This window comes from Hypanus sabinus, chromosome X2, assembly GCF_030144855.1.
Source record: "Hypanus sabinus isolate sHypSab1 chromosome X2, sHypSab1.hap1, whole genome shotgun sequence".
NCBI classification, from domain to species: Eukaryota; Metazoa; Chordata; class Chondrichthyes; order Myliobatiformes; family Dasyatidae; genus Hypanus; species Hypanus sabinus.
In genome coordinates this window covers 8,401,973-8,416,410 of record NC_082739.1, presented here as the reverse complement: position 1 = coordinate 8,416,410, position 14,438 = coordinate 8,401,973, and the positions used below count along the sequence as shown (strand labels likewise).

The 14,438-nt window shown below is 42.2% G+C and overlaps 1 protein-coding gene and 1 long non-coding RNA gene across 19 annotated transcripts in view; one reads left to right on the top strand and one right to left on the bottom strand.

Moving 5' to 3' along the window:
- Positions 1–2,717, bottom strand: part of LOC132385128 (uncharacterized) — a 36,247-nt gene extending 33,530 nt beyond the window's left edge. For both annotated transcript variants that reach the window (XR_009509086.1, XR_009509087.1), the window contains exon 1: positions 2,461–2,717. This is a non-coding gene — a long non-coding RNA (uncharacterized LOC132385128). The remainder of the gene's footprint in view (positions 1–2,460) is intronic.
- The window catches only part of phldb1b (pleckstrin homology-like domain, family B, member 1b), a 394,940-nt gene that overhangs the window by 206,184 nt on the left and 174,318 nt on the right, over positions 1–14,438 (top strand). Inside the window, exon 1 of one of the 17 annotated variants that reach the window (XM_059956927.1) lies at positions 10,459–10,780. The exons of the other annotated variants lie outside the window; for them this stretch is intronic. The gene's annotated coding sequence lies outside the window, so the exon portion shown is untranslated. Of the gene's footprint in view, positions 1–10,458; positions 10,781–14,438 lie in introns of those variants that run through there. 17 annotated transcript variants of the gene reach the window in all.

The window sequence follows — 14,438 nt, the reverse complement described above, 5'->3', positions numbered from 1 at the left end:
GGAATTTCTTCAGTGAAGGGTGGTATATCTGTGGAATTCATTGCCACAGACAGCTGTGTGGGCTATGTCAGTGGGTATATTTAAAGTGGAGGTTGAGAGGTTCTTGATTAGTAAAGGTGTCAAAGGCTATGGGGAGAAGGCAGGAGAATGGGGTTGAAAGGAACCATAAGTCAACCATGATGGAATAGTGGAGCAGACTTGATGGGCTGAATGGCCTAATTCTGCTCCTAAATCTTATGTTCTTATGGTCAAGAAGTGGAGCCTTGGGTTAACAGCTCATTGCGTAGCGGTGCCTCCACAGACGTTTCAAATGTTGGGATTATGTGTTCAAGTCACTGATTCACTGAAGCCATCGATTCAGCAGCGGGATTGAGATCCACCGAGCGGATATGATGGATGATAAAGTGAGGACAGAGCAGGGATAAGTTGTGTCATTAAACAGTCCATCCTTGTCCCCCAGTTACATGTACCAAGGTACAGGGAAAAACATTGTTTTGCATGCCATCCATAAAATTCATTGCATTGCAATGACAGAATGCAGAATAAAGTGTTACAGTTACAGGCAGATGCAAGGTCAAAACAAGTGAAGCCAAGAGTCCATCTTATCATACTAGGGGACCTTCAATAGTCTTGTAAATATGGAATAGAAACAGCCTTTGGGCCTATTGGTATGCACTTTTAGGCTTTTGTATCTTCTGCCTGAGCCTTGGTGTAGTTTTTTTCTGTGTTGTTTTCTTACGTAGTTCAGTCTAGTTTTTGTAATGTGTCATGTAACACCATGGTCCTGAAAAAACATTGTCTAGTTTTTACTGTGTACTGTACCAGCAGTTAAGGTCGAAATGACAATAAAAAGTGACTTGACTTGGTGCAGTCACTGCAAGGGTTCAGTGGGGAAGGACAGAGACAGGTTTTTCCACTACTGGACAGGGAGGGACCAAGCTGGGTAAGGAAGCTTCTCAATTATTTTAGAAGTGTATCACCCCAGGGGGCCACATGAGGGGCAACAGTCCTATTGGCTTTCAGGAATGTAATAAAACAGTACTGAAGCATTGACTGTGAATGTAAGAATGAAAAGGTATTACACAGTTTATTTTTGTAAATAAATTTTCTTCTACCTGATGGTGGGGGAGGGGGTGTTAGAGAAGAGGGAACATCCGGGGTTGGTGGGGTCTTTGATTTTGCTGGCTGCCTCGCTGAGGCAGTGAGAAGTGTAGACAGAGTCCATGGAGGGGAGGCTGGTTTCCATCACAACGGGTAAGCAATGCAGTGGGGTGTTTGAATGTGACTCATAAACAGTCAGTGATTTGAAGAACACAGGTAAGTAGTTCAGTAAACACAGTGGATAACATAGAAGGGTATATCAATTGCCATGAGCTGAACTGGATGGGAGGAGTTGAATCAAGTTGTTGAAAACTGAAAGACAAATGGGAAGAGAGCTCAAAGGAAGGTGTTTACTGTCAAAGGATGAGACTGGGAGGAGTGATATTTCTGGAAGAATGAGTAAGGGACGTCTGCGGCAAGAGATCTGTCACATTTGAGTGACAGTTAATGCTATAAATAAAGTGTGGTGAAATTAAGCAATAATGGGTTTCAGGCCATGGGTTATAAGACCATAATGATGCCATGAGTTATAAGACCCAGATATAAGAGCAGAATTAGGCCATTCTGCCTATTGAGTCTGTTCCGCCATTCCATGATGGCTAATTTATTTTCCCTCTCAACCTCATTCTCTTGCCTTTTCCCTGTAACTTTCGACACCCTGACTAATCAAGAACCTATCAATCTCTGCTTTAAATATACCCAATGACATGGCCTCCACAATTTTCTGTGGTAAAGAACTCCACAGATTCACCAGCCATTTCTACTGGTTTATTTTAGCCACACGAATAAACCAGTACCAACACCAAGCAGCTGCTCAGCCTCTGGGAGGAGGCAAGCATGGAGGACCGTGGCAATATCTTACTCTGTGGCAAACAGGAAAGAGACCCCTCCCCTCCATCCCTACAGTGATCAGTTTATTTCCTCCCTTGAAGATGTTTGCACTGAAGTCCCTTAGCATATCCTCCTCTCCTTAGATGTGGTAATACAATAACCACAAGACAGGTTAATCAAGTTATCAGGAGCACTGTGGAGAATAAATTCACAGAGTCCACAAATTCATGGGTTAGTATGTTGAGAAACCGGCAAGGGAACGTTCTGTTCTAGATTTAGTATTGTGTATGAGAAACAGTTAATTAACGATCAGGTAGCTAAGAAGCCTTTAGGGAACAGGGATCACAATTTTGTATATGTATTGACAGTGATTTCATTCAATCTCAAGGCAGGTTCTTAAAAGCAAACCCTGGAGCTATGAGGTGTGACTTGGCTATGGGAAATTGGTAAGCTATATAAAGGGGTTAATAAGCAATGGTTAACATGTAAACAATTCATCCAGCAGCTTGGTTTTTTACTTGTACTTACTTACTGCCCATTTAGGGGCAGCAATGAGGGTCCTCCATCTCTGGCAGTGTTCAGAGCTTTCTTCATCGTGTCAATAGCTTCTTCTCAGTTTTCACTGTCGGTCATGCAAATCCTGGGTGGAGACTTAGGAATACCGCTGCCCTCAGATGTAGAAGGATCTTTCATTGCTGTTTCCGTAACAATTTTGTTTGACCACTCAGGTTTGTTAGCCCTGAGCTGAACCCCTGAACCTGGAGGTTCGGTGAACCACTCTTAGTCTGCCCTCTACCCTTTGATCTGTTTGGCATGGGTGACCCTACCAAGAGCCAAAGCATAAAGCGCTGACTCCAGCCAACATAGCTCTCCTGGTCACTGAGGCACACAAGCCTCTAATCCCAAAGGCAAGGTTGTAGTCCTCTTGAAGGTTTTTACTTGTAGTTCACAATATATAAAAATGTACTAACATAGTGGATATGGAAAGGATTATCCCCCTGGAAAAGTATATTACTAACTGAGGACCACAGTTTAAAAATAAGAGATGCCCATTTAAGACAAAGATAATGTGATCTTTTTTCTTTTAGTTGGTCCTGTGCCTCTGGAATCTTCTTTCTCAAAGTATGGTAGATACAAAGTCTTTAAATATTTTTAAAGGAACAGATAGATTCTTGATAAACAAGGAGGTGAAGGGTTACCAGAGGTAAGTGAGAGTACAGAATTAATGTTGCAGTTAAATAAACCATGGTCTCATTAAACAGTGGAACAGATTTGAGGGAACTGAGGGCCTGCTTTCACTCCTATTTCATCTGTTTGTAAGTTAAAACTGTTAAAACTGGCTTCGGTGCTATTTATGATAGAAGTTTATGGGAGTATTTATGGTACAGGAATATGACGCTCTCCCATTTAAATTAATTCAGTCTCATCCTGTATGAGGTTTTGACACTTTGCCTCTCTCATTGATGGTCTTTGGCTGTTCTTTTCCTTTAATTCAGCCCAGGTTTCTGTCTGCTCTGCTCTGTATAAACACACATTCAGTCACAGCTCCCAGGTTAAACTTCAACTGATCAGGTTAATACCTGAACAAGATAGGATTGTCCAGCTCCTCAATCCCACTCCTCCATTCAGTTACATTACGACTGGACTTCACTCCAGCTCCATGACCCCACCCTTGTCAACCGCAGCACAAAAATCCACAAATGTGTTTTGTCAAGAAAGGGGATGTGTTTGAAAAATAAACTGTTTTAATGACTCGGAGCCAAGAACAGATCAATGGAATGATGTGGGGAACTAGAGCAGGACTTCTAAGTGAAAAGATTCATTCTGTTCTGTAAAACACTTAGACCTCCTCAATCTCAGTCTTGACAGTGCTTCTTGGCCTTCAGCCTTCTAAGGAGTGAGTACCTCATTCCCTCATTCCCTCTGACCTTTGCATAAGGCCTGCTTGGCTGAGCTAGTGCCCTGGAGTGTGACAGAGGACCTGCTAACTCATGATCCTTCACCCAAGGATAACAACAAATTTGTTCCTTGCACAAAAGGGAATTTTAAACAGTACTTACTGTTCTGATAACTAACACTTCAGTGGTTTAGTTAAACTTTGAATAAATAATTAACTAACATTTTAATATTTTACAGAACTGGTTTTGAAATCCTGATAAGATTTCATTTAAAATGAGAATTGGAATATAATGCCTAGAAATATTTGGTTACAGTACAGATGAATCTATCCAGAGTTTCTCCTGTCATCCTGAAGGAGTTAGCGGCCCCAGATATTGATTGTATCTACTCTAGGACCCTCTCTTCAATGGCACGCTGTTTGCTTGAGGACCCGTACTATAAGAACTTAAGACCATAAAACATGGGAGCAGAATTAGGCCACTTGGCCCATCGAGTCTGTTCTGCCATTCCATCATGGCTCATTTATATTCCCTCTCAGCCCCATTCTCCTGCGTTCTCCCTATAACCTTTGGTCCCTTTACTAATCAAAAAACTCGTCAACCTTCGCCTTAAATATACCCAATGGTTCAGCCTCCATAGATGTCTGTGGCAATAAATTCCACAGACTCATCACCCTCTAGCTAAAAGAATTCCTAATTTCTACCCTAAAGGGGACATCCTTCTATTTTGAGGCTATGCCACCTGGTGCTAGACTTCACCATTATTGGAAACGTCCTCTTCATGTCTATTCTATCTTGGCCTTTCAATATTCTTTAAATTTCTATGAGATACCCCCCCCCCACTCTTCTAAACCCCAGTGAGTACAGACCCAGAGCCATCAAACGGTCGTTGTACATTAACCCTATCATTCTCATGAAGCTTTAATGCCAGCATATCCTTTCTTAGATGAGGCCCAAAACTGCTCACAGTACTGCAAATATGTCCTGAACAATGCCTTATAGAGACTAACCTACAGAGGTCTAGTTGTACTGCATTGTGATTACTTCCCCACTTCATTACCCTCCCATCTTCTCCTGCTTCTTTTCCCTTGCTCTCTCATTGCATTCATCGTATTCCTCCCCCCGACCTTTCCCTTTCTTCTCCTTTCAGTCCCTTTGCATTTACTCAGTCTCCTCTTCCTTTCTTCCCTCTCTCTGTGCTTTCACCCTTCTTCTTCATCTGCCGTTTTCTCTTCCTTTCCCCCCACCCCTTGGTCTGCAAGCTAGGAGTATCAAAAAAAAACAAGAGAAAGTAACCTGGGGCCATTAAGAGAGAATCCCTTTTCATCTCCATGTGTGTTGGAAATGAGTCCAAGGACTTGCATGGGCCAAAGATGGATACACTGTATTTATACACTTTCACGTGGTCTGTACCACCAGCTACGTGGTGAAAAAGGCACAACTGTGCCTCTTTCACCTCAGACGGTTGAGGAAGTTTGGTATGGGCCCCCAATTCCAAAAAACTTTCTACAGGGGCACAATTGAGGGCATCCTGACTGGCTGCATCACTGTCTGGTATGGGAACTGTCCCTCCCTCAATCACAGGACTCTGCAGAGAGTGGTGTGGACAGCCCAGTGCATCTGTAGTTGTGAACTTCCCATGATTCAGGACATTTACAAAGACAGGTGTGAAAAAAGGGCCTGTAAGATCATTGGGGACCCGTGTCACCTAAACCGCAATCTATTCCAGCTGCTACCTTCCGAGAAGCAGTACCTCAGCATAAAAGCCAGGACCAACAGGCTCCAGGACAACTTTTTCCACCAGGCCATTAGACTGATTAACTCACGCTGATTTGAGTGTATTTCTGTTACGTTGAGTGTTCTATTTATTATTAAGTATTATAAATTACTATGATTGCACATTGCACATTTAGACGGAGACGTAATGTAAAGATTTTTACTCTTCATGTATGTGAAGCATGTAAGAAATAAAGTCAATTCAAATTCAATTCAATTCATGAATGGGGTTTCTGAGACAAGGAGGGTGGCCACTGATCAATTACAAAAAATACCTGGAATTTCCATCAACACACACAAAATTCTGGAAGAACTCAGCAAGTCAGGCAGCATCTATGGAGGGGAATAAACCCTTCTCGGCTCAAACCATTCTCCATAGATGCTGCCTGACCTACTGAGTTCCTCCAGCATTTCATGTGTGTTGCTCTAGATTTCCAGCATCTGCAGAATCTCTTGTGTTTGGGAGTTTCCATTGCCGCCCACCCCTTTCCTATGTCCTTCCTTCTGCTCTCCCCACTCCAATTCAGTCCAATCTTCCTCCTCGTGAACCACCCCCAGTATTGAAATGGTGATAGCCAAGATTGTGAATTAAACACTAAGGCCCTGGATCAGCTTCCTTGACAAATTTAACACATAAACAGATTGAAACAGAGGGATGCCAATTTTATATTCTTACAACTTCTGTTTATACATAGTGTTCAAAATTCAAGGCTCGAGAAAAAGCAAAAAGATAAGAGAGGTTTTCTCTTCCTGATGGGATCTGTCACAGCCTCAAAACATCTCAAACCTGAATAGAACACCTTTAGAAATTAGTGTAGAAATATAGAGAAATATGGCAGCCATTTTTACAAAGCAAGATCCCATAGAACTGTTTTTCTCCATGATTTTAATTGGAGGGTAAATCTTGGCAAAGACTGTGTCAAACCTTCATGCTGTTCTTTAAATAATGTATGGTACTTTTATATCCATTTCAATGATTCCAAATGAATCTGAGGGTAGTGTATGGTGACATACATGTACTTAGATAATAATTTTACTTTGAACCTCAGAGCACATACTGCTCTTCAGCTTAACACCTGTAGGTCAACAGGTAAAATGGGCAGGGAATGGCAGATGGAACTTAGTTCAAATAATTCTAAAGTGATACTTTTTGGAAGTTTTGTTGGGAGTGTTGTTGAACAGCAAGACTTTGAGGTACAAGTACATAGTTCTCTGAGAATGGGAACACAGGCAGATAGGATGAAGAAGAAGGCATATGGCTTGCTTGCATTCATTGGTCAAGGCAGTGGATATAGGAGCCAGAATGTCATGATATAGTTGTACAAAATGTTGGCTAGGCTACACTTGGAGTACTGTATGAACTTCTGGTCTCCATAATAATTTAAAGAGGGTACAGAATATATTCACAAGGTTGTTTCTGGGATAGGAGGGTTTGAGTTATCGGAAGATATTGGACGGGCTACGTTTGTTCCACCTGGAGCAAAGAAGACAGGGAGATGACATAATACATGTATATAAAATGATTAGAGGCATCACTAGGGTTCAAAGTTCAAAGTAAATTTATGATCAAAGTATAATATACTACCTTGAAATTCATATGCGCAGGCTACATTTTGGTCGATATGATCACTTGGCTGTCCTTATCCTACCTGCATATGGGTAAAGGCTAAAGAGCATAGCTCCAGAATCAATTGTTGAAAGGGAGTGCAGGAACTGGGGCCTTGAGTGGAAAGAGTGAGTGAATGAGGCCTCCATTGGTCAGCGTCGACCATGGATGTTGTGTCCTAGCTGTTGAGGTGCACAAGCCAGAGCAGCGCAATATGGAGAGCTGTTGCCCATGTAGCAAGCTCCCCCCTCGACACAACTGATGAACCAAAGGAACGGCAGAGATCATTACCAGCAGCATTACAGGAATTGCCAGTCAGTGATGAACTGAACATAGGATTGTCTTAGGGACTCCAGCTCCGGAATTTTCCCTCAGGGTTCACTCTGAAAGCCTTCCCCATGAGTGCATATAACCACAAGGCAGCAGAGGTTTGAGATCAGAATTTTCCTTCTCCTAGATGAGCTGCCAGCCACAGCTGACGAGCCCCATCTGCCCAAAGCAAATGGTTTTAAGGTGCCAGTAGTAACCCTCCTTTCCCCCTTCTCCTGTCAGTAGAAGTGGTTCCGTCAGACTTAGTAGCTAAGCCACACGTGAAGGCCAGGAGCTGGACTTGGCTGTCAGAGGCTATTTGAGATACACACCATCGGGAGCATTTAATAGGTAGTGGTATCCCCTCTACCCCAAACCTCCCCACCCCCGGCTCTAACAACCTTAAGGAAAGGGACCATGGCAAACATTACCCAATAAGCCAAATGTCGAACCATGAGGTTTCTAAACAGTTAGGTAATGGATAATCAGAGTCTTATTGTACAAGCTGTTTAAAATTCAGGTTAAAACCAAAATGCAGTACTGCCAGATTCCTACAGGCTTCATTGTTAAGTCCAGCAGCTCAGTACTGCCATTGACAGGCTGCCTGTGGTACTGCAACTAGAACCGTAGAACATTACAGCACAGAAACAGGCCTTTTGGCCCTTCTTGGTTGTGCCGAACCATTTTTCTGCCTAGTCCCACTGACCTGCACCTGGACCATATCCCTCCAAACCCCTCTCATCCACGTTTCTGTCCAAGTTTTTCTTAAATGTCAAAAGTGAGCCTGCATTTACCACTTCATCTGGCAGCTCATTCCACGCTCCCACCACTCTCTGTGTGAAAAAACCCCCCTAATGTTCCCTTTAAATTTTTCCCCCTTCACCCTTTACCCACGTCTTCTGGTTTTTTTCTCCCCTAGCCTCAGTGGAAAAAGCCTGCTTGCATTCACTTTATCTATACCCATCATAATTGTATATGCGTCTATCAAGTCTCCCCTCATTCTTCTACGCTCCAGGGAATAAAGTCCTAACCTATTCAACCTTTCTCTGTAACTCAGCTTCTCAAGTCCCGGCAACATCCTTGTAAACCTTCTCTGCACTCTTTTAACCTTATTAATATCCTTCCTGTAATTCGGTGACTAGAACTGCACACAATACTCCAAATTCGGCCTCACCAATGTCTTAAACAACCTCACCATAACATTCCAACTCTTATACTCAATACTTTGATTTAACTGATGATGAAGTTTGCTCAAAAGCAAAAGGATGGCATCATTTTTCCTGATAGCAGGCATCCAGGACAAAGCACTTTCCTTTAAAATGTAGAGCAGTATTATTCAGGATGAAATCAAGAAGCATTTTCTTTTAGCTGGAACTCTCCCTCAGAAACTCACGATGCCTGGTGTCAGGAGCAAGAGTATAGTGTGAATGAAAACTTTCAAAGTAAGCTTTGACAGGTATTTTTGGTAGGAGTAATCAGGGTCACAGAAACAAGGTACGTGAGTGGAATTCAATCAAAGATTATTATTGCAATAGGTCATGGCAATATGTTAAGGACTTAAATATAAAAATAGAGATTGTCTAATCATGGGAGAGCTGCAGGAGAGTTTATGAGGTAACAATATTTCTCCAATGAAGGAGATAAGTGTATTACTTTATCGTCTATAGTCTGTACTTTCTGGTCTATAGCCTGAGTTGCATTGTCTGACTCATGGTCTGTCAATCTATGCTCACAGAAGAGTTATAAATATTGACCTGTTTATGACCAGATGTTGTTGACAAGCCATCAGTATCTTTGGTGTGGATAACCAATATTAAATATATAATTGAACAGCTAAATAGCCTCTTCCTTTCCCATGTATCCAATAGACACTGCAGAGCATAAGGATCAGAAGTCAATAGTTAAGAGGTGTGTTTCTCCAGTGTATCGCAAGAAGAATGGCCATTTGTGTGAGGATAGAAGGAATGAAAGAACAAAAATATCTCTCACAGCAAAAGGAAACTGCCTGTACAGTTGCAAGGAGAGTATTTGGTTTTCTGTTTGCAGTTGCTCTATTGAATCCCTCAGAGACCGTCTCAGCCCATGCTTGTCTTGAGTTTCTCGGTTCCTCTCCCAAAGGTTCCCTCAGAGTGAGTAATCAGATTGCTCCCTGACAAATCATAACTTTCCACAACGAGGGTCACCACAAAATTGTGGAACTGTAAATCTGTCTAGCCAGAGGACAGGTTATCCTGGAAATATCCTTTGGTTATATCTTTCATTCCAGAAAGATTTGGCAATGTTTCCTTTCCTTTTTAGAGTTATCTAAGTTTAGCTTCAACCTCCCCCATCCCCGCTTGTCTCTCTTTGTTCATCTTTGTGAATCGCTGTCTCTCAGTTTTTCAGAATGTCTCTCTACTTGTTGCTTATCTATGTGTGTCTTTCCATTACTTGATGTTTTTATGCCAGTGTCAGTATCTTTTACCCTGTGTGTCAGTATGTGTCTGTGTCTTTGTTGAGTGTTTCTGCCTCAATGTATCTTTCCAAGTGCTTATGTCTCTTTCTCTCTCACACACTCCTCTCTCTGTATATGTGTACATGTCTTTGTCCTGGTATTGTGTTTGTGTGTTTTTACAATGTATTTTGTGTGGTGTGGTGTTTATGCGTGTATCTTTGTATTTCTCTGCCTACTTGTCCATCCACTCTGCTTTCTGTCTGGCTGAAAGAAACCCATTTATTTTAAAATGATTTTGGGACAGGGTGCAGCAGGAGGAGGAGGTGGATAGCTGGAGTGCTTTTGGAGTGGGAGGAGATCTTCAGTGAGGTCAGTAGCAATGAAACTGGATCCTTGCAGTGCTCACACCAAGAGAGGAATGTTCATTACTCTGTGCCGCGAAGTAGGAAGGCCAGCCCCTCGAATAGAATCAGCTACAGCCACCATCCAGTTTTAACTGCTTTCCCCCCTCCCCACCCCCCCACACCCACACACACACACCGCCCCCCTACAGCCCTTTAACCAACACACAATCTCATCCTGTCACAAAAGCAGTGTCACTGAAATTACTACTCCCGTCTGGAACAACTTGGTGTGGCTCCGAGGACTTATTATTCAATTTTGAAAAGCAAAGGGGGAAGGAAGAGGGAAGATTCTGGAGAAACACTGGGATTGATTTAAATCCGGCAGCACCGCTCTGACCTCCTTTTGGACGGAGGGCAGTGGAGGAATTAATTCGAGTCGGGCGGTCTGTGCGGTCAGCTCGCAGTTGGAACCAGGAGAAAGGTGAGGGAGAAGTGGACTGACAGATTTACAAGTCTCGCTGCCTCACTCGCTTTGTTCTTTTGTGTTTTCCTTTTCTCTTTGTGCGTGGCTCACTTGTCTCTCTTTGTGCGCCACAGTTCTCCCTACATGGGAGACTTTGCCTGTTTAATTTATGTGTGATTTCTTTGTCTCCGATGTGTATGTACATGTGGATGTTTTGAGCCTGTGTGTGACTCCGTGTGTGCATGCAGGTGTGTGTGTACATGTGGATGTTTTTGAGGGTATATATGTGTGTGTATGTGGATGTTTTGATGTATGTGACTCCATGCATGCGTGTGTCTCTCTATCTATATATATTTGCCCTTTTTTGTTTTGCTTACGCTCTCCCTGTGCCTCAAGTTCCATCTGACCTTTGCTCCGTGCATATCTTTTTTAACTTTGTCTCTCCATTCCTCCAACTGTCCATCATTCTGTCCCTCCTTTTCTCTATCTCTATCTCTGTTCAGTCTTTACACGTCAAAACTTGATTTAGATGTAGGAGCAGTAAATCCCACGGCATGGAGTGGACTGTTTCCCATTTAGACAGAGCAGACCGGCAATACTGAGAGTTGTCTGAAGCTTTGATGTTAGAAATGTGATCCTCGTGCCAGTGTAGAGAGTTTCCCCATTCTCAGATCAAACATCTCAACATTCAACCAAAGAACAAAAGGAACAAATGTACAAAATTGGACTGGAAAACAGAAGTTTGTTTTCTAGACAGATTTAAGATGATTTTGTTTCATACATTTTAAGTTATTTGAAAGTGCAGCTGTAATGAAAATGAAATGGAGATATAATTGTGTGATATCAAAATTTGCTTTATATGCGATATCCTGATAGATTGTCAGAATTTTCAGCAAGAGTTTCTTCACTGAAGCTTTGATATTTGGATGATCACAAAATGGCCCCATTGTTGTGATGTTCATGGTGTGAGCACATGTTGAGATGCTCACAGTGTAACCACATTACTGAGATATTCACAGTGTAACTTCACCGTGTGAGCCCATGTTGAGATGCTCATGGTTTAACCCCATTGTTAAGATGCTCGTGGTGTGACCCTATTGTTGAGATGTTCATGGTGTGAGCCTGTGTTGAGATGTTTGTGTGTGACCCCCCCATTCAGATTCTCATTTTGTGACCATGTTGAAATGTTCACAGTATAACCCCGCTGCTGAGATGTTCACAGTGCGGCCCTGTATTGAGATGTTTTCATGTGATCCTGTGTTGAGATGACACTGTGACCCCATGTTGAGAGGTTCACATTGTGACACCATTATTTGCACCCTTATGTTATGACCTCTGTTTAGATTCCTAGACTGGCCCTATTTTTGGGACCCTTTGAAGATGGCTCCCACTGTTATTGGAATTCTTAGTGTGTGATTTCTTTTATGATGAAATTATAATCCTGTATCATGGCCCCTCTCTGTCACAGAGATTCTTCTAATGTGGCTCCCTCTGAGGATATGATCCTTCTGATGGGAACCTCTGTAGATTATGTGACTACCCCTTCATTGTTGGGATCCTTATATGAGTTCCTGGGAGAGTCAAGTCCTTAGGATGTCACTCCATCTATTCATGGATCCTTCCAGTGGTATTTCCTCCATCACTGGGATCCCTTCATTGCAACTCATTTATAATTTGGATCTGTTTTATGATGTCCCCTAGTGAGTGTGCTCTTTTTTATAATATATTCGTACCATCGTCTTGACAAATGCAGGCTTAATATTGTTCTTTTCATAAAACTGACTGGAATCTATTAGTAGTCATACAGTTTTGACACTTTACCACAAAACACAGCAGGTGCATAGCGGATGTATCTGGTTGATATTGATATGTGGCCTCAGGCAGAGGAGGTACAGTCTGAGGGCAGAGTCGCAACGGGGGATCAAGAAGAGACTCCAATTTGCAATCAACAACAGGCCAAGTGAAACTTCAATGAAACAAGTGGGAAGGTTAAAGCACTTCTTTTCAGAATCTGAATTGGGTTTGTTGCTTCTGACATATGTTGTGAAATTTGTTGCTTTGCGGCAGTAGTAATATGCTTATAATGCATAGATTGGTTAAGCCATATCCTATATTAGGATGTCAAAACTTGAAAAAGTACCTTATTTGTTGTGGTGTCCTTTATATTGTCTTAAGGTCATGTAGCTTGTGAAAGTGCAGTTTTTTCCTTTCCTGGTCTTATAGCAATCTTCATAGTGCTATTCAATTGTGGAGGGTTTGTCCCACACCAACTTTCAGTTACTGTTAATACTGGCCCAGGACAGTCCCACACCTGCCGTTAACAGCTCAAATGTTACCATACCTGCTTTATCTTGCACCCACATTAGCAAGCACAAACATTTCTGGGTTGTCATGCAGCTGGACTTTTCTGAATGTAGACCCACAAATTCTCCTCCCTCCCCCAACCAATTTCAGCTCCCCGGCTAATATTAGCATTTGATTTCAGCTGGAGCCCAGGCTGTGATTTAAAATACTTTAATTGCCCATTTACAGCCTGGCTGTCAAAGGCTTTTCAATTTCTATTCTTTTTAAACATCTAAGCTAAAGGTCCATTGGTCAACCAGTTAGTTTTCCTTGCAATTTACATCTGATTAAGCCTTCTGTTTCCTAAGGTGCTGGAGTTTTATCAATCCCACCTCCCACTGTAGCCAAATTGCTTCTATTAATCTGCATAACCTCAATGCTTGACTGGGCCAAAACTGGGAATGCCTGGGTTTACAAGGCGATCAAATCCGTCCACAGGATTATGAAGGATTGGCAGTCTACATTTCACAGTTCTACATGTTATATTACAACCACTTCACGGTGTAAGAAATCCATGCAGCAGAGAGTGATAGATGAACCCTGGGTTCAAAGTCAAAAGTTAGAGTAAAATTTATTATCAAACTACATATACAGTATGTTATACTGTCTTAAGATTCATTTTTGCAGGCATTTACAGGAAAATAAAATACAATAGAATTTGCAAAGAAAGCTATACATAATCAAACACTTGACAAACAGCCAATGTGCAAAAGAAGACAAATTGTGCAAATAAGAAAAAAAGTAATACTGAGAACGTGAGTTGTAGAATCCTGTAGATTGTGCAGTCAGTTCAATGTTGAGATGAGTGAAGTTATCCACGCTGGTTCAGCAGCTTGATGGCTGTAGGGTAATAACTGTTACTGAATCTGGTGGTATGGGATCTAAGGAGGTGTGGTGCCTGTCTCCTGATGGTCGTAGCAAGAAGAGGGCATGGCCTGCATGGATGGGGTCTTTGAGGATGGTTCTTTCTGCTGACAGCACTCCTTGTAAGTGTGCTCACCGGTGAGGAGGGCTTTCCTGTGATGGACTGGGCTGTATCAGCTACTTTCTGGAGACTTTTTCATTCTTGGGCATTGGTGTTCCCATAGCAGGCCGTACTGCAACCAGTTACTCTTTCCTGTGCATCTGTAGAGTTTTGTCAAAGTGTTTGGTGACATGCTGAACCTATGCAAACTTCCAATAAAGTACAGTAGAAACCCTGTTATGCCGCCTTTGTGATGGCACTTCCATGCTGGTCCTAGGTATGATCCTCTAGTGTGATGAATAAACTCTTCTTGGGCTTCCAGCTAGGTACAGGTATCAGTTATAACCGACATTTCAATGACAAACTTTG